Source organism: Oryctolagus cuniculus, chromosome 4, assembly GCF_051225735.1.
Source record: "Oryctolagus cuniculus isolate XC-2025 breed Fujian yellow rabbit chromosome 4, ASM5122573v1, whole genome shotgun sequence".
NCBI lineage: Eukaryota > Metazoa > Chordata > Mammalia > Lagomorpha > Leporidae > Oryctolagus > Oryctolagus cuniculus.
In genome coordinates this window covers 103,059,925-103,087,904 of record NC_142870.1, presented here as the reverse complement: position 1 = coordinate 103,087,904, position 27,980 = coordinate 103,059,925, and the positions used below count along the sequence as shown (strand labels likewise).

Here is a 27,980-nt window from a genome sequence, read left to right as displayed (position 1 = left end):
GTTGGTAAGTATGCTGTCAATGATAGTGGTTTATTATGAGTGTCTTTTAAATGGTATAACATAGTCATTGTTCTGGGAACCTAATGTGCTCAGTTTTGACATTGTGTTGGGATGATTTATAGCCCTGAAGACACTAAATTATTTCCACATAGTGGACTGGATATTTAATCAGCCTAAACACTGAGACCTCTGAGTATGTTTTAAATAAAACCGTTTGCCTATATTCCAGACTCTAATCTCACATCAGAGGGAAGTATTGTAGCCAGGGAAGATTGGGAGATCAGAGTTTTTGAGTCTTGATCCCCTTTCTGCTCATAACTTGTGAGTAGACATTAGGTTTGCACATTGCCTGGATTTCTGGAATGAGGCTAGATATTTTGGCCAAATTGGATACTTAAAACAGAATAATATAATTTGAAGAACAACATCATGGTTGCTGAATAAATATGTCCTATGTGAAGAATTCTTTTTGAATATACAGTCCTGGAATCACATTGAACCTAACAATGAACAGCTGAAGCCAGATTGCTCTGCCACATGCCATTCTCTATTGTCACAAACTCAGCCAAGTCAGGAAGCGAGAAAGGTAATCTAAAGCTTCCCTCTAGAGAAACCACCTTTCATTCCCCATGGGCAAATTTTAAAACTAATTTACTGAACATCATGGAGATATTTTTCACCTTTCCCCTGAAATTCTAGACATTGGCTTAGAATAGAATTAAATTACAGCACTGGTTGCTTTTACCTGGGAAAGAATTTCTACATCTGCTGTGAGAGGCTTTCCTTCCCTAGCAGGAACAGGGCTTTGTCATCATTACAAGCCTGCATCAAGAGCAGTCATGGCACACAAATGTTTCCCCAGAAAGTCTCCAGCTATAGATCTCTTCTATATTATGACTAGAAGGGATGGAAATTTGCAATCTTTTTTTCATTTTAAAATAAATACCTGCCTTAACCTTCAGCAGATTGATAGAGGGTTTTGAATTATACTTCAAATAAAAAATATTAATGGATAAATATTGTAATCATTAAGCAGTTTTTACCAAGAGATAAATAGAAAATGACTCATCCCAGGCCATTGTTATATAATATATTATTTTTGGTAATTTTTTCTTCGACTAGCAGGCTTAATTCTTTCCTGTCTACCTGCTTGTCATCTTTCTGTCAAAAGATTTCACCCATCATATTCTTTTTACTTCTCAAAACACTTCACTTTAAAATTTTATCACAGGATTTTCTAAGGTTTTTTTTAAGGTTGTGTCACATAGCACAAAATTTAAAAAGCTCCGATTTTAAAAAGTCAACCTTAATAATAAGAAAAAAGGTCTAACAGACTATCCAGAGTACCTTTTCTGAATTGAATGTATAACCATTCTCCTTAAAATTTCTCATATAGTTCTAAAGCTTGATAGACATTTGGCCTCATTAAAGTTAATGCGACATAACTATAAAAACAGAGAGGATAAAATGGCATATAAGGTCTTCTTTTTCTGTCTTAAATCCTTCGCCTGAGGCACTCTTGCTTTGTACCAAGAGACTTTCTGCTGGAAGAATCAGTTTATACCAGAGTTAAAAGTTCATTCACTTAGACATACTTGTTCCACTGTAGAAAAGAATCACATTCTCACAGTAAGTCCTATCTTTCTCTTTAAAGCTCTTTACTGTTTTTAGTTGGTTTTTTTTTTTTGTTAGGTTGGTTGGTTTTTTACAATCTAAATGGTGAAATACAACCATGAATCCTGCATAGAATTTTTCTGTCTTCATTCAAGTCCCTCAGCAGTCTCTCCTTCAGGTCTAACAGCACTGCTGTTCAGAAATAAAAATCAGCAGATCAGGTTATCTGCATGGAACTTCAGAGACTGCTAAGGGAGTAAAGGGTTTCAATCTAGAGATGGCTTCCCACAACCCAGGCCAACATTTTAGGGGAAGGAAGGAATTAGGAGAAAAAAGCATCTGATTATTTTACTTCCATGACCTGCAATAACTAGAAATTAGATCTGCATCACACCCTACAAATTGGATAAGGAAGGAATCCTTTCTCTTCCTTTTGTAAGAACTGCTTCTCACATTTTTCACTATAGGCATACTTTCCCCTTTGAATCACTGATTTTACCCTATCCCTGAACACTTGCTCAATGTTCAGTGGAAATGGAATGGATAACAGTGTTATATTTAAAAAGAATTATCCAGCTCTGAAATTAGAATTGTTTTTCAGAGTATAAGTAACTAGAGTGTGAGTATGTTTTAACAAATTCCTCAGAGAAAGTTGAGATTTACTCCCCATGTCACGCCTCTGCTTTACAGTTTCATCAGGCCCAAGGTAGAGCGTATTATATATCCAGCTCAGCTGGGATCATCAAGCACTTGAAAACTTACATTTTTAAAAATGTCATCAACCTCTTAAGCCTAAAGAGTCAAAAACAGTGATGTGGATGGCTTGGATAGGAGCTTGCTAATGAGTTAGTCGCTCTGTGTTTCATGTTCACCAATTAACTTTAATTCAACCCTAGAACCCTAGTAGTCAGAGAATATAACTGTAATTAAGATATATAGATAGTCCAGCTCAGTGCAGAATTATTCACCCCCTGACAGATCTGTACTAATTCGGGGCCCTGGGCTTTCCTTCCTTCTTTCATAACCAATGATGGTTTTATTTGACTGTCTTCAGTTTATATGAGCTAAGCATGAGAAAACCAAAAAAGCTTGGTAATAAGGGGAGAAGCTTAATGTGGTTTGAATTCAGAATTTGAATTAATGTGTAGAGATGCTTGCTATCTGTGTAGAAATGCCTTTGTATCCATGAGGCATTGGCTCCAGAAACCCTCACAGATACCAAAATACAGATTCTTACTGCCCCTATATAAAATGGATTGTTATTTACATATAATCTAAACACAAACTTCTGTATACCTCAGCTCGTCTCTAGACTATTTATATTACTTAATACAATATAAAGGGTGTACAGGTAGTTGTTATATTGTATTGTTTAGGGAAAAATAACCAGAAATCTTACACCTGTTAAGTATAGATGTAATTTTTTTCTGAATATGTTTGACTTGTCCTTAGTTAAATCTGCATACGCAGAACCCATGGGTGTAGAGAGCCAACTGTACTTCGCTTGTGTTAATCCATCATACCTGTGTTAATACAATTTCACAGAAAAGGCAACTGAGGGTCAGCTAGGCTCCATAACCAGCCATAATTGAATAATTAGTAAATGTCAGAGTGAAGATTGGAATGCATGTCTTTCTAAGTCTAAAATCCATGCTCCTTTCATTATACGAGGTTTCTTCTCAGAAGGCTATATTTGACTACTGTCTAGTTTAAGACATAAATCCGACATTTAACTGGCTCTGAACACAACTGAAGGCCATTTCAATGTCCTTCACCAAAATGTTGAAATAAAATTTATTTTTTTCATAAGAACCACAGATTCTTCTTTACGGCTCTGAAAAATTGGTTAAGGAATAGGGCACAGTTTCACTATAAAATGACTTATTAGTGAGGAAAAAAAAAAAAAACAAACAAACTGAAAACATGCAAACCAACTCGAGGATAAATTGGCAACTAGATAAGAATCCGAAACTTGCAAAGACCTATGACCTACCTCTTCCCATGAATATTTAAAACAATAACTATATGGAAAATGTTGTTACTGCTAGATCAGAATACTTCAAAAAAACATGACAACATTTTTTAGTTCAGAATCTATTATTAGACAAATTTTCTAATCTGTACATCTTAACACCTGATTAAAAAGTCACTTCTTTCTCCCTACCTCTGAAACTCTTGAAATGTCTTTATTTTACAATGTTAATTCAATGTTTGTCAAATAGAAATGAAAAATAATTTGCCTTAAGGGACAGATCTTTCTTGATTATTCCCCCAGGACCCGTAGTATCTATGTTTTTGTGGCACTTTAGAATGGACGTATCACTCATCAAGTGGACAATGTGAGAGTTCAAAGAAGGCTGTGACCAGGTGCATCCTCACATTGCAAGGAATTATACACACCTGGCCCTGTGGTCCCTCAACTTTCCAAGTAATACCCTATCTATTAAGACTTCAGCTTCTGTAAAAAACAGATAAATTGTCCTTAAAATACAGCTTTCATAAATTTGTACCATCTCAACACTAGGAAACCAGCAGACAAACTTTAAACCACTTGATTCTGCTTCTTTAACTGGAAGATCTGTGCTCTTTTAAAATGTAAACAAATAGGAATAACCTGTTTGGGTTTACCTCAACGATAACTTGAGCTATTTCATCATCAGACAATAGTGATTTCGATAACAAGAAAGTGGAGGCTGTAAACATTTTTTGTAATTCATAGTTGACAGCATCATGAAAGGGGGGAGGTGGACAACTAAGATCAATGGATTGTTATTTCTTATGGTCAGCTACTGATCAACAGTGACATTTTCATTTCATCACCAATTTGTTTTCTCTGGCCTCATTATTTCTTCCATATCTACTCTTCTTCAAAGTTTGATGCAGTAATATAACATCACTAATGCTAGCCTAACAAATGTGGAAATAAATGGGCTACAACCACAAAACAACTGCATATTTCAAAGACAAATGTAAACAAATTTGGGGTCATTTATACTTGGACAGTATAGTAAGAATTTATTTATCTATGTTATCTTTAATTCAGCACATATGCCTTCTTTATACAAGATATATTGGGGAAGAAAAAGGATGACCTTTTCATAATCCCTGCTGGAAGAAAACTCACAATCTAATGGTGAAAACAGAGGAGGTATCAATTATTTATTTCCATAAAAAATATATGTGTATGTCACATAACCATAAAAACTCAATGATGTAAGGCAGTAAGTGTAAATGACTTACTGTGGACCTCTGATGTAATCTGGACCTCTTACAAATCAGTTCTTCTCTACTTGGCTGGGCTTGCTCACATGTCTGGTGCCAGTTGGATGTTGGTTGATCTAATCTGACTTTAGACAGTATAATTTGGGCGAATTAGCTGTGCTCCTCATATCTCTCATTCTCCAAGAGGTTAACCTAGGAACATAGTGAAAGCAATGGAAGAAACACAAGAACAAAACCAGAAATACTCAAGCACTTTTTCCAGACTCAGTATCAGGACAGCTAACATCCAATTGGCCAAACATGTCACACAGCCATATTCAAGATCAAAGAAAAAGGAAATAAATTATCCTCTTTGGTGGGAGGATCCCTTAAAGTAAAAGACACAGATATAGATCATGTAAACAACTGAACCCATAATTATACACTAAATAATGGGAGAAAAAAATCACAAATCGATAATACCATGAAGGTGAACTAGGGATGTACAAAGACATGTACAAACAAGTCCAAATCCACAACCTGTTATTTGTCCATATCAAGTTTCAAAACTTTCAAAGCTTACCTACTAATATCCTTAAGTAGGTTTTTGGACTTAATAAATTCAAACTTCATTAAGAACCAAGAGGCTTTGTTTTTAATAATTTTACATCTTCCTCGCAACTTAGTAGCAAGAAAGAGATTATATCCAGGTAGAATCATCTCTAATTTGATGATGATGGCTTTTGTGATTTGGGTTTATTTTACAACCTCTGATAGAATAAAATTTTAGAAGAGAATAAAATAGGAAGCATATTTTAGTCTAAGGTACTGTCCTTCCTAAACCATTTCAAAGACCAGTTAAGGAAAAAAACTAAACTCCCCATCAGTAATTACAGGAAGGTACTGAAAATTCAATACTAGCTAGCTTGGGGGGAGAGGCATTACAAAGGCCACAGCAGGACTTCCCTAATATATGATAATCTCTTTGGCTGAACTGGACAGATACATCAACATTTTACCATAAATTTAGAGCTTAAGGCCATGGGCTAGGAGAAACTGGAGAGTATTAAATTCAGATCTTTTTCCTTCTGAAAATTCCATGGGGCTACTACAACTGATGCAATACTGTAGGCTTCAGTCTTTATTGTCTCATTGGTAGGCCACTGAATTCGATGAAAATGAGCTAAACAATTTTAAAAATTTCCAGTTTGAGGGCTGGTATTGTAATGTGGCAGATGAGGCAGTCATCAGCATTCAATATCAAAGTGCTGGTCAAGTCTGTCTGCTCCCCTTCCAATCCAGTAGATGGGAAGGTAGTGGATGTTTGTCCAAATACATGGATCCCTGCAAGCCATGTAGGAGACCCAGTTGGAAATCCAGGCTACTGGCTTCAGCCTGGCCCAGCCCCATCCATTTTGACCATTGGGGAGTGTACCAGCAGATGGAAGATATCTCTGTGTACATGTATGTTTGTGTGTGTGTGTGTGCGCACACACACATACACGTGCATGTGTCTCTGTCACTCTACCTTTCAAATAGATAGATAAATAAATTTTTTTTTTTTTTTTTTTTTTTTTTTTGACAGGCAGAGTGGACAGTGAGAGAGAGACAGAGAGAGAAAGGTCTTCCTTTGCCGCTGGTTCACCCTCCAATGGCCGCCGCTGCAGCGGGCGCACCGCGCTGATCCTGGCAGGAGCCAGGAGCCAGGTGCTTTTCCTGGTCTCCCATGGGGTGCAGGGCCCAAGCACCTGGGCCATCCTCCACTGCACTCCCTGGCCATAGCAGAGAGCTGGCCTGGAAGAGGGGCAACCGGGACAGAATCCGGCGCCCCAACCGGGACTAGAACCCGGTGTGCCGGCGCCGCAAGGTGGAGGATTAGCCTATTGAGCCACGGCGCCGGCTTGATAAATAAATATTTTTTAAAAAGTTTCAAGTTTGGGCTGGCACCGCGGCTCACTAGGCTAATCCTCCGCCTGCAGCACCGGCACCCTGGGTTCTAGTCCTGGTTGGGACGCCAGATTCTGTCCCAGTTGCTCCTCTTCCTGTCCAGCTCTCTGCTGTGGCCCAGGAGTGCAGTGGAGGATGGGCCCTGCACCTGTATGGGAGACCAGGAAGAAGCACCTGGCTCCTGGCTTCGGATTGGTGCAGTGCTCCGGCCACAACCTGCCGGCACAGCAGCCACTTGGGGGGTGAACCAACGGAAAAGGAAGACCTTTCTCTCTGTCTCTCTCTCTCTCACTGTCTAACCCTGCCTGTAAAAAAAAATAAATAAAAATAAATAAAAAAATTTTTTAAAGTTTCAAGTTTGGGCTCAAAATGCATGACTGGTTAAATAATAGCATTTCTAAGTTTGTCTGCTCTGCTAACCCAAACTCAGAGTGAGTTGCCCAAAAGTCTAGACTTAAAAGTGATACTATTAGCAAATCGATTTGTACATGTTCTCCAATAAGCTTTATCAGTAATAAAGCTACTGTTTTGATTAAAATACTTGTATCTTATTTTAAATTGGTTCCAAGGATAAACAAATAAAGGGGTGTTATTTTTGTTCTTCTAACTGCAAAAGCCGATAATCTGACTTATCCACCTCAGCATTCCCCACAGTGCAACAATGGTGTTAGACACATAATGAATGCTCAAAAAATGAATAAAAAAGAATAGGAATTATTAAGATCAAAATCTAGCCTGTTCTTTCATATTAGATCTATTGGGTTTCTTTAGAAAAATGTAGAATTCCTCTTTAGGTCAGTAGTCAACATTTCTCTTCTCTAAACATTTGTTCAGTTTCTACAGTGCTAATGGTCCATGCAACTCTTTAATCTCCCTATTGGATGCTCTGCAGCATGGCAACCTCAAATATAGTTAAGTTCTTTGTCATCCTTTGTACTGACAAGGTCTGTATGGATTTAAAGTACCACCATCTGTGCTCAGTTAGGGGATTTCACAGAAATAACTAAGGTCCATTTCAATGAAATACTAAACCTTTACCACTCTAACTGGTAGTCTCTAGTGGCTCAATGGAAGCTTCCTAAATACTATGCTTTTGTCCAAAAGAAAATGATTTTGTAGGCCTGTGATATCTCCAACTCTCCCTAGAATTTCAGGTTGTTCTCAGTTACGGAAATGATAACTTCAAAGTAATCAAGTAGTTCTCGGGTCTTTGCCAGAATTTTCCTACTGAATCTTCAGGAGAAAATGTATTGTGTTGGAAAGAAGTCTCTTCAGTAAACATTGAACCTGTTTTCATTTAAAATGAAAAGCTGAGATTAGACAGATAAGACTATATCAAACTAAGAAGCATCTGCAAAGCAAAAGAAGCAATCAATAGGGGCCCCCGGCACTGTGGCACAGCAGGTAAAGTTGCTGCCTGCAGTGCTGGAATCCCATGTGGGCACCAGTTTGAGATCCACCTGCTCCATTTCCAATCCAGCTTTCTCCTATGGCCTGGAAAGGCAGTAGAAGATGGCCCAATTCTTGGGCCCCCGCACTGGCGTTGGAAACCCAGAAGAAGACTCTTGCCTCCTGGCTTCGGATTGGCACAGCTCTGGCCACTGCAGCCATTTGGGGAGCTGAGAAATGGGCAAAGGATCTGAACAGATATTTCTCAAAAGAAGACATATAAATGGCTAACCAATATATGCAAAAATGTTCAATATCATTAGCCATTAGCAAAATGCAAATAAAAGGTATCAATCTCTCTCCAGTTAGAATGGTTATTATCCAAAAGACAAAAACTACCATATGGTGATAAACATGTTGAGAAAAGGAAATCTAATATACTATTGGTAGGTATAAAAATTAGTATGATCATAATGGAGGACAGTTCCTCAAAAAAATGAAAATAGATCTATCATATGACTCAGATAGTGCATTTCCAGGTAAATATCTGAAGGAAATGAAATCAGCATGTGAAAGAGATTCCTGCTCCCCCATGTTCACTGTAACATGATTCAAAATACCCAAGATGTGAAATCAACCTACATGTCCACTGATGGATGAACAGATAAAAAAAGTGACATATGTGTGTGTGTGTGTGTGTGTATATATATATATATATTCAATGAAATATTTATTCACCACAAAAAATGAAATCTTGATCTTTGGAGCTAGAAGAATGGAACTAAAGAGCATTATCTTAAGTGAAATAGGTAGATACAGAAATGCAAATACTACATATAATATATATATATATATAAATATAGATTACAGAGATAATAGATGGTAGATAGGTAGATAGATCTGAAGTTAAAAATTTTAAGTAGTACTTAATAGAGGTTTTGAACAGTGGAAGAAGAGTGGAGGAAGAAGTTGGATAATGGGTACCAACATACAATAGGGCGAATGTAATGGGTTCTTCTGTTTTGCAATGCTATAGCTCATGAAAAAGTATTGTATTTTGTATAAAGAACTGGAACATAGGACTAAGGGTGCTGCAAGCACAAACAAAAGATATTCTAATAGAAGGACCAATTGCCTGATATGGTTAGTTTATGCTGTGTGTGTGTGTGTGTGTGTGTGTGTGGAGAGAGAGAGAGACAGAGAGAGAGAGAGAGAGAGAAATATCCCTTTAGAATGTTAAATGTTAATCTAAAATTTAAAAATAAAATTTAAAAAATCCAAGTGATACTTAGCTTTGATTCAGGACTAAAGAGGAAAATATTGAAGGATTTAGAGTCAATAGAAGATAAGTAGAAGGGAATATAGACATATAAGCAAGAGATCTTACCCACTAGGGTATAAATTCAAGTTGGCTCTTGCTAAGAAATTCCAAATGAAAGGCATATATATGTTCTGTGTGGCCATTCACCATTGCTAATCTATTGAAGTAATTGGAAAGTTGATCCAAGACATGTACATTAGAGTTAACAGAAGTATAAACATTTAAAGAATGCAAAAAATAAATAAACCTGTGTTCTTTATCAATCCAAGTAAATTCACAGCTCCAATAACACTTCAGGTACAGTAATCCTTTCCTAAAATGTCATAAGCATTTCAGATTTTGGAGTTTTTTAAATTTTGGAATATTTTCATATATGTGAGATAGCTTAGGGATGGGACCCAGGTCTAAACATGAAATTCATTTATGTTTCATATATCCTTTAAACAAATTACCTGAAGGGATTAACAGTAAACTGTAACAGAATTGTCAGCATCATTGCTATTGAGTTAGAAAGAATTACTAAATAAAATAAAGTTTACTGGAACACAGCACTGTCAGTGTCATAGCACTCAATCTAGTAACCAAGATGACCACCACATGACCAGTAGATGAGTAGAACATACAGCATGGATACACCAGACAAAGGGAAGATTCATAACCTGGGTGGAATGGACCAGAATGGTGAGAGATCTCATCACGCTACTTAAAACAGCCTGCCACCTGCAATTTAAAACTTTTGGATTGTTTATTTCTGAATTTTCCATGTAATATTTGGGGCCACAATTGACTACAGGTTACTAAAACTGCAGAATGGGAAACTACCATGTAAGGAGGTATGACTATAAATCTAGTTCTCCCTGGTGTCTGAAAAAGGAAATCTCAACATTTAAATCAAAACATAAAAGGCTACTTTACCTACCCATGGGAGTAAGAAACTAGATTTCTTTTTGAATGTCTCATTTGATCTTCGTAAAAGGTTCTTTCCTTCAGGCTGTTGAAACAAGTGGTGCCTGCAGGACTGGAGCACTCGAAGGCTAGGAGCAGACCGATGAAGTGGAGTGTCTTTGTAAACACTGCACTTCGATTTATTTTGCAAAGGCTATAAAAGGAGGCTTTTATCACCGTGCTTCTGTGAGAAAACTAGGCAAAAACACAGGTGTGGTCTGCGGTGGTGAGTCAAATGGATAGCGCCTGGACCTGGCTGGGCCCAGACACTGTACCTGCAATGCAGCTTCTCTGCCTGAGCCACCACATCAGACATCTGCTGATGTGCTATTGTTCCTGCAGGAGGTTACTGCAGCCAGTCTGCCAATGGACCATGCGACCCCTGAATTCTTCTAAGAGACAGAACAGTAGTCTTCTCAACTACAAGGACCTAAGAAGCAAAAACTTAAATTCAAATCTGAAATCTTTTTCTTATCAAGTGCCTTATGGCCAAATACATAACTTTATCCTCAAATTCCATATCTGTGAAAAAGAAATAATGGCACCTTTATCAATATATTGTTTTAAGAATTAGGGGCAGGCACTATGGCATAGCAGGTAATGCTACCACCTGCAGTGCCAGCATCCCATATGGGCACTGGTTCAAGTTCCAGTTGCTCCACTTCAGATGCAGCTCTCTGCTATGAGCTGGGAAAGCAGTAGAGGATGGCCCAAGTGCTTGGGCCCCTGCACTTGCCTGGGAGACCCAGAAGAAGCTCCTGCCTCCTAGCTTCAGATCAGTCCAGCTCTGGCCATTGCAACTATTTGAGGAGTGAACCAGAGAATAGAAAACTTCTCTTTCTCTCTGCCTCTGCCTCTCTGTAACTCTGTCTTTCAAATAAATAAATAAAGCTTTTTTAAAAAACGAATTATATGCAGTGTATATAAACTACCTTAGCACACAGAAATAAACATGGACAGGAAGCTTGGGCATAGGAAAGCTTTTGCTTTTTTTCTTTTCCATTCACTCTAGTAAATAGCAAAATGGAATTTCAGAACAATCACTTGTTACAACTGGAATTCACAAAGGGCAGCCTTTCACACTCATTATAATATATAATATTAATATTGTATGAGCTCCTTTGGATGACTTCATAAAGTAGGCAGGACAGCTGTGGCAACATCCCTATTTTGTGACCTAAAGTCACAAAAGAATAAGTGACACAACCAGGATTTGATTTGGTATTCTCTTTCCTGGATTACAGTTCATATCTTTGAACTGTGCCAACGTGACATGTGTTCAGATGGAACTCAAATCAGTATTACATTTTACTGTAAGCAAATATGAATCAATAATTAGCCAGTTTAGTCTGAATATTCAAAGAAATAGTGTTTCCTCTTCAGGATGTCTCAATGTCACAGTCCTTATTAACAAAGCAAGTAACTATATAGTTGTCTCTTTTGTAAATAGTTTTGAGCCTTTAGGACTAAATGTCTTAGAGGAAAATTTTCCTTATTACTAAAGGGAAAGACAGACTTTCTCATGAACCCACTAATTTTATTGTTTATTGATAATGTTAAATAACACACTTGATTTTGTAGTCTTAGGCTACCTCATCAATAGTAAGAAACTTTAAGATGACCTAGAGAGACTTTTGAATTAGGAGCCAAATGTCAGGGTTCCTGCACTGGTTTTGTCTCTAATCAACTATCTGGCCTTGGCCAAATTGCTTCACCCTACCAGTCCAGGACCACGTTCTTCATCTAATGTGAGAAAGTGGTAAATGATTTTTCTCTATGACTGTGTTCTCAGATTCCCAACTATCCTCTTTGGATCATATGAAATATCCTCTGAAGGATAATGACCAAATATGCCTAAATTCTGATAAAGCACCAAATACCAAGACTATTGTCTCCCCACGTTGACCAGCAATGTGCTTTACTTTAATTTGCAGGCCTATGTGGTAGAAAAAGAGTGGATTTAAAATCAGACTTCCTAATTTCCAGGCATTGATAGGCAGTTTTTACCTGTGTGATCCTGGAGAAGTCACTTGACTTTTCTGAGTTTCTCTTTTTTCGAACTTAAAATAGGGATACTATCTGATCCCTTGAAAGTTTGTGAGACACTATTGTGATTATCAAATATGTAAATGTTCTTAGTAAATTGATTTGTGCCAGAGATTCCAAGATGCCTGAATAGGGAAAAGATGTACTACTTTAAACAAGGAGAAAACAACAGAGAAAAAAGCAGAGAAAGATCATTCACAGGGGAGAGTTGGGGAGAAATTTGAAGGGGAAACTTTACAGAAGGATTAGGGTCATGGTGGATCAATGCAGCAATGTACGTGGACACCACACACATATCCCTCACAACCAACAGCTGTGAGGATATGCCAGCTTTGGAGAGCAGGGCAACAGGAGACTGGCAGTTTATGCCACTGGTGATATTGCCATGGGGAGAGCTTTATGGATCACACTGTCTTGGAGTCCATCCTGGAGCACTAATGTGGCACAAGGCACCCACCTAATCCAGTGAAAGAAAAGCATGCTTCTTTCTCTCCATTCCTCCCTGAGGGCACCTGGCAACAGGCTGTGGTGGCTCTTGAGCACATGTTATCAGGGGGTTTTACCAAAGGGAAAAATCAGCATCCCACACTGACTTTGGGTCTGGTTGGGAGGGTTAACAGGGGGCTGGGCATACACGTAGGATGTGCCCCATCCTCTCAACATATCACAGGATCTGGGGCTCAGACTTCAAGGTGGAACATCCATAGGTAGTTGGCATGGGACCATCTCATCTCTCTATGTGGATGGGACAGGCTAGGGGTGCAAAACAGATCTGCAACCTGTGACTACAAGAACCTTGTATGCTGCGACTGTGGGAACTCTATGACTGCATGTTAAGTCAGAGTGTAGCTGGGTCATCGTGTAATCATTATGTCCAACAACAGAGATCCAAAGCTCTCTGATTGCCTGTGGTGGGTCACTCCAAAGATACCCATGCTTACACTGAGAGCTGCAAAGATATTTTATGCAGTTCATACACAGCATGGGTGTACACAGTGTTGCACCCACTGTGAACTAACAGCCGGGTAATAATCACCTTGGAAGATATAAGGTGAAGCTGTGATTACACACAGAGAAGTGATCATACCCTCCCCCTTGCTGACAATAGAAGAGATCTACCACATCCAAAGTGACTGTCACACAGGATACTCGTCCAACCTGAAGCACTGGTCAGAGCTCCCTGGCCACACCCAGAACACACCTCTAGGTATTCACTGAAAAAGCAGACACTCCTCTAAGCCACAGAGTAATAGTACAAAGATGAGATACATCAGAGAAGAAAAACAACAAATATTTCCACAAATGCTTAAAAATACAGAAATTCAAGAAATAAATACTAAATACTAAATAATAATAAATACATAAATTCGCATCCCATGCAGGCATGGTGGGAAGAATCGCTAAATTCCTAAAGCTGTACTTATGAAATCTTTGAGGGGAAAAAACATATAGGATGGATGAATGAATTAAAAAACAATATCTATCTATTTGCTGCCTACAAGAAACACATATCACCAACAAAGATAAATGCAGACTGAAGATGAAAGAATGGACAAAAGATATTCATGCCAATGGAAAGCAAAAATGAGCTGCTGTACTCATCCTAATATCAGACAGAATAGACTTTAACACAAAAACTTTAAAAGAGACAAAGAAGGGCACTATGTAACAATCAATTCAACAGGACCCAATACCAGGACAACAAGGTATTTTAAAAAAATGTTCATGGATCTAAAAGGAGACATAGACTCCATTACAGTACTACTGGGGGGTTTCATAAATGATCAACTTGACAGAAAATCAACAAACAGAACCAATCTACAACTATTGACCAATGGACCTAACTGATATCAACAGTACCTTTTATCCCGCAGTTAGTATTCCAAATACTAACTTCTTGAGATAAGTGTCCAAAATGGACAGAAAGATTCCTATACTGCCTTCTCAACCCGCAGCTCAGACTTAACAGATTTTACAGAGTCGTTGTCACTCTTTAGGTTGTACAGAGATTAAACTTCATATGGTTGAGATGCAGAAAAATGCATACCTGGTTAACTGCATTGACTCTTGGATGGATACCCAAGTATTCAGGCTGCTGATCCATCTTTCTTGTCTGTTCCGCTACAGCTCCAACCCCTGAGATGGGGGTCACTCCATGGCATATTTGAAGTAAGAAATAGCTCTTCTCTACAAAAGGTAAGGATGATTTCCAGAGGAGAATGTGGGATGGAAGATGGGCAAGGGCACATAGTAACAGTTTGGGACATTTCAATGACTTCAAGAGAAAAATGGCACACAGGTCATAGAGGAAGAAGTTCACAGAACGTTTTGAAGACCAAAACTACCACCAGCCTAAAGTCCCTGGATTCAAGACTACCAGTGTAGCATGAACTCTCCCACATGGTAAAGACTAGATTATACCAAGTGGATCCCTCTCCTCACTTATAGGCCAATTTGCTCCATTACCTCCATATTATGACCAAGGCAATTGAAAATTATCTCAGAAAATCTGAAAATTAATACAACCCATGTGTATTCAGACTGCATTGTAAACAACCACAGGCAGTTGCTAAGTACAGATTACAAACAGGATCCATAACATGTTTATTGGTAGCATCCAAAGTCAAAAATGACCAAAGTGTCAGAAGACACTAAATTTGGATTCTCTTTAAATATTTTCTGAAAACTGGAATATTTATAAGTGAGAAAAAGCAATCAGTCAGTAGCTATGTGTGACTTATTTACTATTTAAAAGTCATGGTGGCTGGCGCCGCAGCTCACTAGGCTAATCCTCCGCTTGGGTCGCCAGCACACCAGATTCTAGTCCCAGTCGGGGCGCCGGATTCTGTCCCAGTTTCTCCTCTTCCATTCCAGCTCTCTGCTGTGGCCCAGGAGTGCAGTGGAGGATGGCCCAAGTCCTTGGGCCCTGCACCCACATGGGAGACCAGAAGCACCTGGTTCCTGGCTTCAGATCAGCACAGTGTACCGGCTGCAGCGGCCGCTGAGGGGTGAACCAACAGAAAAGGAAGACCTTTCTCTCTGTCTCTCTCTCTCTCACTGTCCACTCTGCCTTTAAAAAAAATAAAATAAATAAATAAATAAAAGTCATGGTGGTAACTTTGGAAATTTGGGGGGGTTTATAAACTTCACTCACCTACTTACAAAACTTCAAGGTCACCTCATTGTGTGAGAAACAGTCAAGTTGTTCAAGTCCCTTCATGATTTGGTACAAACCACCTTTCTAAATTTATCACTCACCACTCCTGACACACTACAAGTAAGTGGCACTGTTTATTTCCCATTTCTGTCACTCTGGTATTCAGACACATCTTAAGTTGACAAACTTCACTCCCCAAATGAGCCGCTTCACATTACCCATGGATAAGCAGTGTTCAACTTTTCCAAGGTCAGAAACATGTTGAAAAAACAAAGGCTGGGTTAGATTCAGGAAGATTATAACCGAGTCATTTGGGTTGGGACTAGGAACTGGCATTTATAAGTGTACCAAGTGTCCAGGTCCAAGGATGCCCAAGAAACACATCTTGAGAAACATTGGTTTGGACAAGTGTCCATGATCTTTCCTCTCTCTGAAATGCCAATCCTTCTCTTGCCGCCCACAAAATTCCCTTTTACCCCCCTAGGCAGATCAAATATAATCTCCTCCCTCTTCTAGTCAGAATAAATTGCTGCTTTCTCTGCACTTCCATTGCCCTTACTACATACTACTCTTACCAAATTTATCACATTTCATGGGTTTTGTTAGATAAATGTCTATCTTCTCAAATAAATTACAAATTTGTTGTGGACTGTAACTATGTACTCTAAGTGGCCAATAAATGTTTGCTTACCAAATGAACAAATGATCTTTGATAATAAGGTTTGCCCTGCCCTGAATTGCCTCCACTTTGATTTCTAACTACCTAAGCTCTAAAGATTCTCAAGTTTCAGGTCTCCTTTTTCATAAATCCTTCCCCGATAAGCACAAGAATAAATATCCTCTCTTCAGGGTGACAGCAGGTCTTGTTTAGTCCTTCTCTCAAAGCATTAGTCATGTTGTCTTGCATTAGGTTATCTGTACACATTCTTTATTTCCCTGTCTTGTCCATCTTGGCATTCCCCCAGAGAACACAACAGAGTGTCTTGCCCATAAGAGGTTCCCACAAGAAATTGAACCTTACATTCTACATGGTCTATTTGTACAAATGTGACAGGTAAGCCGCTAGCACAACCAAAATACATCATTTTCTTCTCCTAGTTACAGTAGACCAAAATAAGAATATAAAAATTGTGGAGACACCAGGAACAATGAAGAATATTTCTTTGGGTATATCCTAAGAAAGAATCGTGAAGTTTGCAGCAGATGAGGAAGTGACAGCTTTGGCTTTCTAAATGTAGGAATTTGCAGCTCTGAAAAATGAAATGTTCTCTTATACAGAACTCTGGCTTGTAATATTGTTTCTACATTTATTATTGGCATTTCTATTACTACTATTATTATCATTTCTTATGCTGTAGATGGAAGTTGCTACCATCCTATGTAGGAGTTCTGATCTGCTCATCCAAAAGTAGCACGCCAACATTTCTCCTCTCTGAATATTCAAACTACCAATTACCAGAAAGATCAAGTGGAAAAGTCATTCATTTATTCATCCATTTATTCCAGTAAAATGAGATAGACTACATTCAAGATCCATGCATCCAAATTCTTTGTGGACTGGGTAAAACAATTCCTGCCTAGTGTATTAACACTTGGAACTTGCTGACTGATAATGAATGAATGAACAAATGACTATATAAATAATGAGGAAGCAGCTGTTATCCTTCCCTAAACAAATGAAAATACTGGCAAAGCCTTCTCAGGCTGATAAGCTAAATTAAAGCAGTGAGTTATTATCAATTATGTGAGCAAGGTAAGTCATTTTCCTTAAACTGAATCTATTCCTGCCATTCTATTTAACTTTCAAGAAGAAGGAATATACTTTCATAGTCAAGGAATCATTCTTCTATATAAACGACACATTTCATGTTTAACTTTATTTCTGTGCATGATCTTCTATTGGGAAAACCATTCATATGTATCATATACCATCAACAACCATGAGATTTTCAAATAAAGTAGGATTAGTTAAATAGATTTCTGAAGTTGTATCTGAAATAAGCCGTTATCATTGATGATCACCTTACTGTAGGTTGGCAATGAAGCGTAGTCACAATTTTAGCAAAAGGAAGGCACAGAAACCAAATGAATAACGAACAATTCACCCACTGTCAGAACAGTGTTGAGTATACTACATTGAAGGCACAATAGGCAGGTGTCCATCAGCACAGCAGCCACTGGAAGCAGCAGCAAAAGCAACAATGCCATTGTGTTCAACGATTGCAGATTCCTTGGGGTAAAAGCTTCACGTAGTCCTCTAAACAGCTGAGATCCAAAGAGTGAAACTGTGTTAGCTACGGGCACCATGGACACCGCAGCTAACCAGAGGGCTTTGTCACTGCAGGAAGCCTAGGTACTGTTTGAAAAGACTTCCTGATCCACTATGGCCTGCTCTCACCTATAGAAAGAGAGACTCCCCCAGTTACAGGTCTATATTCATGTCCTGTGACAAAGAACTCTCCATGAACCAGCTACACCACGACTGGTGAGTTACTTCCTCTTGAGATTTTATTCTAATGCTGTGACCACAGGAAATTAAGCATGCAGGTGAACATTTACAATAGCTGTTCAAAGCCCTGTTTTATGCTGTAAAGGGAGTCTGAATTATCACCCCATTCTTGAAAGCAAAGAAAAACAGATCACAGTTAATCAGGAATCATCAAGATCAGGTAATTGTCAGGAATTCAATGGTGGTGCAGAATACAAGTCATAACTGAAATGTGCAAAAGCCTCTAAAGCAGTGTTAAAAATTTCATGACATTGCAGAGGCTCCCTGAGTCCCCTATACAGCAGCAGGAGAGGAGAGATTGCACTAGTCAAAATGTCAGCCACAGAGTCAGTCTTGTACTTCATTATGGGAAATGCCATTGAAGTTTTTTACACTCTTAAGAATAACTATTTATGGCCTCACACCCTGACCTTGAACATTACTGTTACATAAATACAAACCATTCAGAGGAACAAGAATACCAATATTAAGTTGGAATAAGCATGAAATGTATTGAGATTTCGAGAAAGAAATACATGTGGAAAACTGCTGGTATGTTTTAAAACTGAAGTTGGGCTGTTTATCCACATTAAACAGAGACAGCAATAATGGTTTTGGTATCTCCTAATCTTTCCTAAGATCTCTATTCCACACCTTAGTGAGTTCTAGAAAGCATGGCAGCATGGTATATTAAAGAGATGCACCAAAACTCCAAGGAAATATGCAAAGTCACTACTGAAAACATATCAGAGTTCAATAAAAAGCAAAACTCTGCAGAACTAATGAAGAAATATGAGGTGCACAGACCAAGAAAAGACTGTGAACAAAAGAAGGAGGTCAAAGGACAAGTACGTTCTTGAAATATCTGAGGTTACCTGAGGGACAAGAAAATGTTTTCTGGAAGAAAACCACTGACGGAAGAAACACGAGCTTTGGATATTTCAATTGAAATCCCACCTTAATACTTGCAACTTTTGCCAAATTTTAGCCTGTCTGTACCTCACTTTCCTCATCTGTATAAGGAGCTATAGACTAAATATTTTCACATTTGTACAGAGTTTTGGGGTTTTTGAGCAAATGTATTGAACCTGGAACCTGAGATAAAGCAAGCACTTTGCTGGATCCAGTAGACTGATTAGATAGAAACCCAAGGAGCTCTACCTCTGGGAGACTGTAACTTTTCATTTCAAGGAGGGCTGAGACCTAGAGCCAGAAGGATGTCCCTGTTCCAAAAAATGGAACCAATAGTTACCTTTTGCTAGAGAGATTTATTTACATTACAAAGAGTCAGAATAAGAACCCAGAATCATTCTCAGGAGTGAAGGTTTTTCTGTATCCTTTCAGAAGGCCAGGGAGACCCCACAGGTGTCTCTGCAATGTCACACAGAGAGTCATTTTTTTCAGGACTCCTCACCTACAATGTAAGCCCTGGTGTGGAGGTGTGTCCTCTAGTTGTCATCACATGCCTCTGGGGTAAGAACTGGAGCACAAGGGAACTTCGGGACCCACACCCACAGTAACTTGAGCTAGAAGAGGCCGGAATGTATCCTCTCTCTTGTCCAACTCTCTCATGCACTTCCAGGGCAGCAGACTGCACCTCCTTTATCTGAGGTGCTCCAAATGAAGTGGAGACTCCGAGATGGCAAAATGGAGGTGCCCAGCATTTAACTCCTCCTTCAGAGAAGAATGAAGATAACCTGTGAATAACTGCATTTCAACATGTGTGCCTGAGGGAGAACACTGGAGCTCAGCCAGGTAACCATGAGAACCCCGTAGAACACAGAGACCTGGATGGCAGTAAAAAGAGGGGAACAACACCCTTGCAACCATGACCCCAGCCCCACAGCCAAGAACAATCTCCATTGCAAAGTAAACAGGAGCCCATTTCCAAAGATGCCAGACACTGGCAATGCTAGCTACGGGAGGGATCCAGAGTTGTCACAAGTTTGCACCCACACGGGGGAGCCACCTGGAATAAGCTAGTTAGCTTGCTCCAGAGTAGGAACTCACATTGTCTCCCCCACCCCTAGCCCCCAGAGCACAGGCTACAGCAGTGAAAAGTACCCTTGTGACCCAGCACCCTAGCACAAGCAGTGCTGTGCATTATTAGCAGGCAGGTGAAGTTAGGGGAGGAACTTTGCCCTAAACCTTATAAATGAGAGCACTTGCTCCCCATAGATTAGGGGCCTATCCCAAAACTAGACTAAAAGAATCCGAATACCCAATGAAATTGTGAACATAAAGAACAAAGCTGGAGGAAACACAATACCAGACTTCAAAATATACAACAGAATTATAGTAACCACAACAGCATGGCTCTGGCAATAAAACAAGCACACAGAATAGAAAGCCCAGAAATGAATCCATGCATCTATAGCAAGCTGAGTCTATACAAATGGGCCAACGTATACTATGGAGAAAGGACAGTTTGTTCAATAAATGGTTCTGGGAAAACTGGCTACCTATAGGCAGAAGATAAAAATTTCCTCTCCACCTGTCACCCTATAAAAAACTCAACTCAAAATGGATCAAAGTACTAAATGCAAGACTTGAAGCAATAAAATTACTGGAAGAAAACATTTGGAAATAATTGGAGACATATTTATAGAGTGGTTCTTTTTTTATAAAACCCTAAAATTACAGGCAACAAATGCAAAACTAGACAAATGGTATTATTTCAAACTGAGAAAGTTTGCACAGCAATGGAAACAACTGACAGTGTAAAGAAACAACCAATGTAATGTGAAAATATTTGCGAATTATTCATCTGACAATGATTGATATCCAGAATATATTAAAAACACAAAAAATTGACCACAAAATAAAGAATCCATTTTAAAAATGTACAAAGGATTGAAACAAACACTTCTTTTTTTAATGAATAAGTCTTTTTTTAAAGATTTATTTATATATTTGAAAGTCAGAGTTACAGAGAGAGGGAGGCACAGAGAGGAGATCTTCCATCAGACAGTTCATTCCCCAAATGATCACAACGGCTAGGGCTGAAGCTACGAGCCAGGAGGTTCAACATTAGGGTCTCCCATATGGATGCAAGGGCCCAAGGACTTGGGCCATGCTTTCCCAGGTGCATTGCAGGAAGCTGGATGGGAAGTAGAGCAGCCAGGACACAAACCAGTGCCCATATAGAGTGAAGGTATCACAGGCAGCAGTGCCAGGAACAAATATTTCTTAGAAAACTAAATATGTTACCACAAAACCTATGACAAATGCTCACTTGCCATCAGGGAAATGCCAATTACAACCACAATTGGAGGAGATGGCTTTGTGGCAGGGTGGGTTAAGCTGCCATTATATGTACCATTGAATGATGTAACAAAACTACATTTCAACATTGTGATCCAAAATCCATAACCCTAGTCCAATGATGAGAAAAACAACAGTTAAATTCTAATAGAGGAACACCCAATAATGTACCAGATAATTACAACTTCAAAATTGAAGCATTCTGCCATTTTTTTTAAAGATTTATTTATTTGTTTAAAAGGCAGAATTACAGAGCTGGAGAGACAGAGAGATCTTGCATACTATTACACCACTAACATCACTGTGAGAAACATACATACTGTATTTGTAACTGCAATCAGTACAAAAATATTAGGCCATCATATATTGTATCATTCAGTGACCATTTACTAAATTCCTTAGGTAGTGTCTTTGTATTTTTATTAAATTATCTTGGTGTTAGTAAAAAAAATTTTTCCCTGAATACATGAAAATGCTTAAAACGTTCCAATAACAAAAGCTCTATCAACTTCCTGTCTAGCAGGAAGCTCAGAGACAAATAAGAAGACTTGCTATATTTGCGAAATAATATTATTCTATTTTCCCTGATGCTGATTTTCTATCTCTCTTCTACTTTTCGTCATTTCATAGCAAGTGCATTTGTTCTAAGTCTCCACAGATTCTTTGCAGAATGAGGCAGAGAGTGAATAAACAAATTAATATATTATGAGTAACTAAAGCCTTAATTGGCATTTTTCTAGGATTATATATCCATCCAGTGGAAACTAATTTTTTCTTCTGAAATTTTTTTACCAGTAGCAAGATATCCAGGGTCTTGCCTGATTATTTCATGTCCTAAAGCATTTTCCTCCTACATTTACATTGACATCTGCAAATGCTAATGGAGTTTCTCTCTGGGATGGGGATCATTAAGTCAAAGAACTGAAGCAAAATGGGCAATGAAAGATAGAATTTGTTCATGGCCATAACAATAGGCAGTGATGCTAATGAGCATGGCAATTTTTATTGAATTTATGCAGCACATTGCAGCATCTGGAAACTCTTTGCTTGATTTTGGGATGCAATCAGTTCAAAACCTTAAATACACTCTTCAGGGTTTATTCTCCTATTGATTAGAATTAAAAGCAGTGCCTATGTGAAAGCCTTGGGCACCTATAGGAAGTTAGGGACCTTGTAGTATTTTACTCAGTGATGAAAATAAAAAGCAATTACATTGAAGCTCACTTCCCATGAGAAAGTAAAAGCAAAACCCCTAACTTGCTCCCTTGCAGCACAATTTCATGAAATTGGAAGATGGGACTTTTCTAGAAAATGAGTCTAATGTCAGCACAGGTAGGAATTGATGGAATAGTATTTATTGCCTCTTCTGAGACGCTCACTCCACAGAGGATCCTATTCTCCAGGGCTGGATCCCGGTGGCAACCTTATGAGCAACCTTATGAGCACCTTGTGCCACCTGGTAGCACAATAAATAAGCCAGCCATTCTGTGTTGCCAGCGTTGCTGTCCTGCCTCCAGGTCAGCCCTGCACCTGCTTTCCAACCAACTCACTCTGCCCTCCATTCTCTTTAGCAGACAGCCACCAGAAAGGAGATTGACCAACAATCCATGCATGCCCATCTTGTCCTCGCATCTCTCTGTTTCCTCACCGAAGCACATGCTCATTCTCGTTAGCTGCCATGGCTCTCCTTACTCTGAAGAATGGATGCAGAAATCGTATCCAGCCAAGTCCTGACAAGCTCCCTGCATCCAAGTCTCCTCAACAGCTCTGAGATCTCTCAGCATTGCCACATTGTCAGCCATCCCCATCATCACATGCCACACTGGGGATCACTGCCAGAATAAAGCAAAATCCGCAGAGTAGGTGAGTCTACAAAGGAAGAACCTATGAGTGTAGACCAATTAGTTAGTAGAAGATTAAGTCTCACATCAGGCAACCCAAACCCCAAAGCCCTATGCACTCTTTTCTGTTGTGATTGGAAACAGCCATCAATTGTCAGTGTCTTACACTCAGTTTAGGAGTCATTTCATTTCTTCCTTATGTGGCTTCCTTCCAGAACCCAAATAATAGAGCAACCTCAAAATAAAAATGAGTCTAGATTTCACAGTGGTGAACTGGAAGGAATTCCAAAGCTCTTCGAATCAAAAATTCTTATTTTTCCCCATAGTTGTAGACCCTGAGGCCCTTAGAGGTCATCTAACCAAATACAGGAATTCAGACCCAAGATGGCCATTTCATAGCTACAGTTTTTCTGAGAGACCATTCTGCTGCTTTTCTAAACCAAAAATATGCTCCCATAAAGATCCTTACTACTGACTTCCTCTATTGCTATAAATATTATCAGTTTCCCTGATAGATTGAATAACTTTCCTTTTCTTGTTTCTCCTTTAAGATCATTCTCAATTCTATCCACAAAGCCTTTCACATTGCTAGCTTCCTTTACCTTCTTTGCTTCTTCTGCCCTAATTCTGGCCATTTTTATGCCCTGTCATGACTCCATTTTACCTGCAAAGTGCTGACACTAGCATTTCTAAATTACACTCCTGTAATTTCACTTCCTTACACAAATTATTTGTGTAAATTCCTCATTCCATTCTTAACTAAGTACAAGTTCAAGATTCTCCCCAACATGACCCTGTCTTTCTTGATAGTCTTGTCTCCCAGTACTCTCCCTCACATCATCAGACAAAAAAATTGTTTTCTTAGATAACTAAATAATGAACCACATATCAAAGATTTAATAGTCAATTTACCATAAATCAAGGAACTTAGTGTCTTCAATTAGAGTTCTGAGGCAAAAATGACCATAGGCAAAATTAATGTTTTTTCTAATGCAACTTTAAATATCCAAAATATCACCAGGTACTCTACCAAATACTGTTAATAACAGGTGATTGGGGCCAGTGTTATGGCACAGTAGGTTAAGCTGCTGCCTGTGACACCAGCATCCCATATAGGAGTACCAGTTCAAGTCCTGGCTGCTCTGCTCCCTGCTAATGTGCCTGGGAAAGCAGTAAAGATGGCTGAAGTGCTTGAGCCCCTGCCAACTACATGGGATATCTGGAAGCAGCTCTGGCTCCTGAACCAGCCCTGGTTGTTGTAGCCAGCTGGGGACTGAGCCAGCAGGTGGAAAATCTCTCTCTCTCACTCTGTGTGTGTGTGTGTGTGTGTGTGTTCAACGCTGACTTTCAAAATAAATAAATAAATCTTTAAGAAAAAAATAAAGTCTTTTAACCCACAGTAGACTTGAAAAGTTAGATACAAACTCTCTGTAACATGAGCATCAACTGGGATCCAATAAAAAGACGAGGGGAGAAATTTCTCATTTGCAGATGGATGCCAGAATTTGGGAGGTAATGGAATATATAATTCAGTGCAAACAGGCATTCATTGCTAAAATGTTCTGCTTGATGAGTACAAATAAAGTTGGGCATAAAAAAGATTTTTAAAACAACAGAGGGGGATGGGTCTTTAGGTGATGGGAAACTAAGAATCAGGAGGTTGAATCTGATACAAAAAAGAAAAAAAAAGAACCAAAAGAAAGCAATAGGGTTTAAATGAGTCAAATTTAAACATGTACTCTAAGAGAAAAGACTCAAACAGAATTTTTAAATTTTTTATTTATTTTAAATATTTATTTTATTTATTTGAAAGGCTGAGTTACATAGAGAGGAAAAAACAGAGAGAGATCTTCCATCAGCTGGTTCACTCACCAGATGGCCAGCGACCCGGCACCCATATGGGATGTCAGTATTACAAATGGCAGCTTAAGCCACCACACCACAACATCAGCCCCTATTTATTTGTTTTAATGGTGGAAAGACAGTGACAAACAGACAGACAGAGATCCCCCATGTGCTGGTTTTCTCCACAAATGCCCCGGATGACTCAGGCTGCGCCAGACCAAAGCCAGGAGCCAGGAATCCATTCCAGATTTCCCATCTGTAAGGCAGGGACCCAGACACTCAAACCCTCACCAGCAAACTCTCAAGATGCAAATTAACAGGATACTGGAATGGTGAGCAGAGCTAGAACTTAACCCCAAGCACTCCATTATAGGATGTGGACATTCCTATCAGCAGCTCAATTGCTGCACCAGGTGCCCACCCCAGGACACAGAATTTTAAAGTCAGTTCGGTTAACTGAAAGAAGTAGATCAGGTTGAAATGAGAGGGCAGTAAGAGAATAATGACAGGACAACAAATAGACTTACTGAAAACTTTCATGTTACGTACTCATTTAATCAACACAGCAACCCTGCTCTGTGACGCTGACTCTATTATTAACTCCATTTTCTAGAGGAGGAAACTGAGACTCAAGAAGCATAGGTACTTGTTCATCTCTAACAAATTGTGCATCCACATTTCCATACTGGAACAATGGTCCTCACCAAGCCTCCTGTTTAACTCCAGGCTCGACTGTGGACTCTCCAAAATGTTCCCATTGCAGTTGGGGATGGGAGACCTACAGGTCCTCACTCTGCTTTCTGGAGAACCTGCTGCAGGAAGCATGGCTGATGGACAGACTCCAACTTCCACTCATGTGGAACCACCCTATCACACTCCAACTTCTCAGGCTGCTCCCAACCAAGGAATGAACACAGTGCTACAAGAACAGCAATGCCTACCGAGATGGGACTCCTCTGACAGATGCCATTGGCCTGCTTGAAACTTTCACAAGCATCTGTTGCTCTTAGCCAGTCCTCCTCTTTTCACAGGCAGTGGACCAGCACTGCAGTCTGACTCCTCCTCTTCCCTTCTCCTGACCCTTCGCCTTTATCCTCACCAGGTGTTCACCGGATAAACCTCTGGAACAATGATCTAATCCCACCTTGGTGTTTATGCTCTGAGGACCTGAACTGACACAGATGCACGTTCACAGTCACAGTGAGACCCCAGGTAGATGCCAACTTTTAGAGTCAGGCTGCAGTAGAGATGAACAAGGAAACCTCGACTCCAGACAGAATTATAGGCACACTGGACTCTTCTTGGGATGAGGTAGGACCAGGAAGAGGTGGAGAAAATGAGTTTATTCCAGCCAGTTCAGTTCAGAGGTTCAGAATGTAAGAATAAACTGCTTAAGAGGCAATTCTGCAAAGCTACACCTCCTTACCCCGGCACATACATTTTTAGAGGATCACTGTTGCTTCGAAGTCTCTTTAAAAGATCAGGTGTGGGTGTAGGAAGCACATTAAGCCACTGTTATGTTGTTATAGCACAGCACATTAAGCCACTGTTTATGATGCTGGCATCCCATATGGGAAAGCCAGCTGAAGTTGAAAATTCTGCTTCCTGCTAGCATGCCTGAGAAGGGAAAGGATGATGGCCCCTGCTACCCCAGTGGGAAACCCAGATGAAGTTTCTGGTTCCTGGCTGCATCCTGGCCCAGACTTGGCTGTTGTGGCCATTTGGGGAGTGATCTAGCTAAAGGAAGATCTCTCTCTCTCTCTCACTCTCGCTCTCACACTCTCTCTCCCCCGTCCCCACTTTCACTCTGCCTTTCACATAAATAAATCTTTTTTCAAAAAGATTCTGGGACTTTTCCCTACACTTCTGAGAAGGAAGAGGCATTGTCCAGACTTATGAGTCTTCAGCAGCCCACTTCAGGGCACAGGTACCCTCTCACGCCTTCCCTTTGATGGCTGCAGATTTTCCCCCAACCATCAATGTCTCACTCAGGCTTTCTCATCGTCCAGGATAAATACATCATGAATCAGGGAAAGAAAGGGAGAGCAAGTTGTAGCACCCTGTCTAATAATTGTCAGTGAATTAACAACTCTTCACATTTTCATATATAATATAGCTATATAATTATATATATATCATATATACACATATAATATTGATGTAAGTGACATTCTAGGCATGAGAAGGAAAGAAACACATTACAATGGAGTATCCACACTTTACATTATAATGTTAATCAAATATTGTACACAGTAAACACAGAAAAGCTACTGATTAGAACTTTTCCTTTTCTGACAAATCAGATACTGACCACAGATTTATGAGGATTGATCAGATTATTGCATACCTCAGTTATTATTACCTCCTCGTAGAGGTCTCCACTTCCAGGCAAAGAATTCTTCTACTTTCCTCCCAAAGTGTCACCGTCCAGAAAAGGCTATTGTCAGGCACACCACATTCCTCCTCATATGCCCCCACCCCCTTGTCTGCGTCCCTCATGCCCACAGGGCTCCTGGCACTCATTGTTGTTATCACGTTCCTCCAGTCTCTGGACATTCTTACTAGGCCAACTGTCTCTGCCCTCATCCGGTTCATTACAAACAGTGGAAGGGTGGGGTCAGGCAACAAAGTGTAACCAGGAAGGTGGCAGAGTGTCAGGGAGTCGTCCTCCTCCTTTCAAAACCCCGTGGACACTCTGAAGACTGGTGATGAGGAGGCAGCACTTGGAGCCACAGAAAAGAAAGCATGGGAGCAACTTATCTGAACCCACTAACACTTGAAGTTTCTATGACATAGGAATAGGAGAGGTACCCTAATTTAGAAATTAGGAAGTGTACGCACTGCGATTAAATGCCCTATTCCACACAGTAAGTGAGAAGAATTTAAAGGAAGTGGGGTCTTAATTTTTAATTCTACGGTTGT

At 39.5% G+C, this 27,980-nt stretch overlaps 1 long non-coding RNA gene across 2 annotated transcripts in view; it reads right to left on the bottom strand.

The window, feature by feature from the left end:
• LOC138849335 (uncharacterized) overlaps window positions 1-27,655 on the bottom strand; it is a 45,153-nt gene extending 17,498 nt beyond the window's left edge. Inside the window, exons 1-2 of one of the 2 annotated variants that reach the window (XR_011388050.2) lie at window positions 27,406-27,655; window positions 4,855-5,028 (exon numbers count right to left, since the gene is read on the bottom strand). This is a non-coding gene — a long non-coding RNA (uncharacterized LOC138849335). Of the gene's footprint in view, window positions 1-4,854; window positions 5,029-10,391; window positions 10,534-27,405 lie in introns of those variants that run through there. The other variant, XR_016232542.1, reaches the window with a different exon arrangement.
• Between the last annotated feature and the right edge of the window lie 325 nt (window positions 27,656-27,980).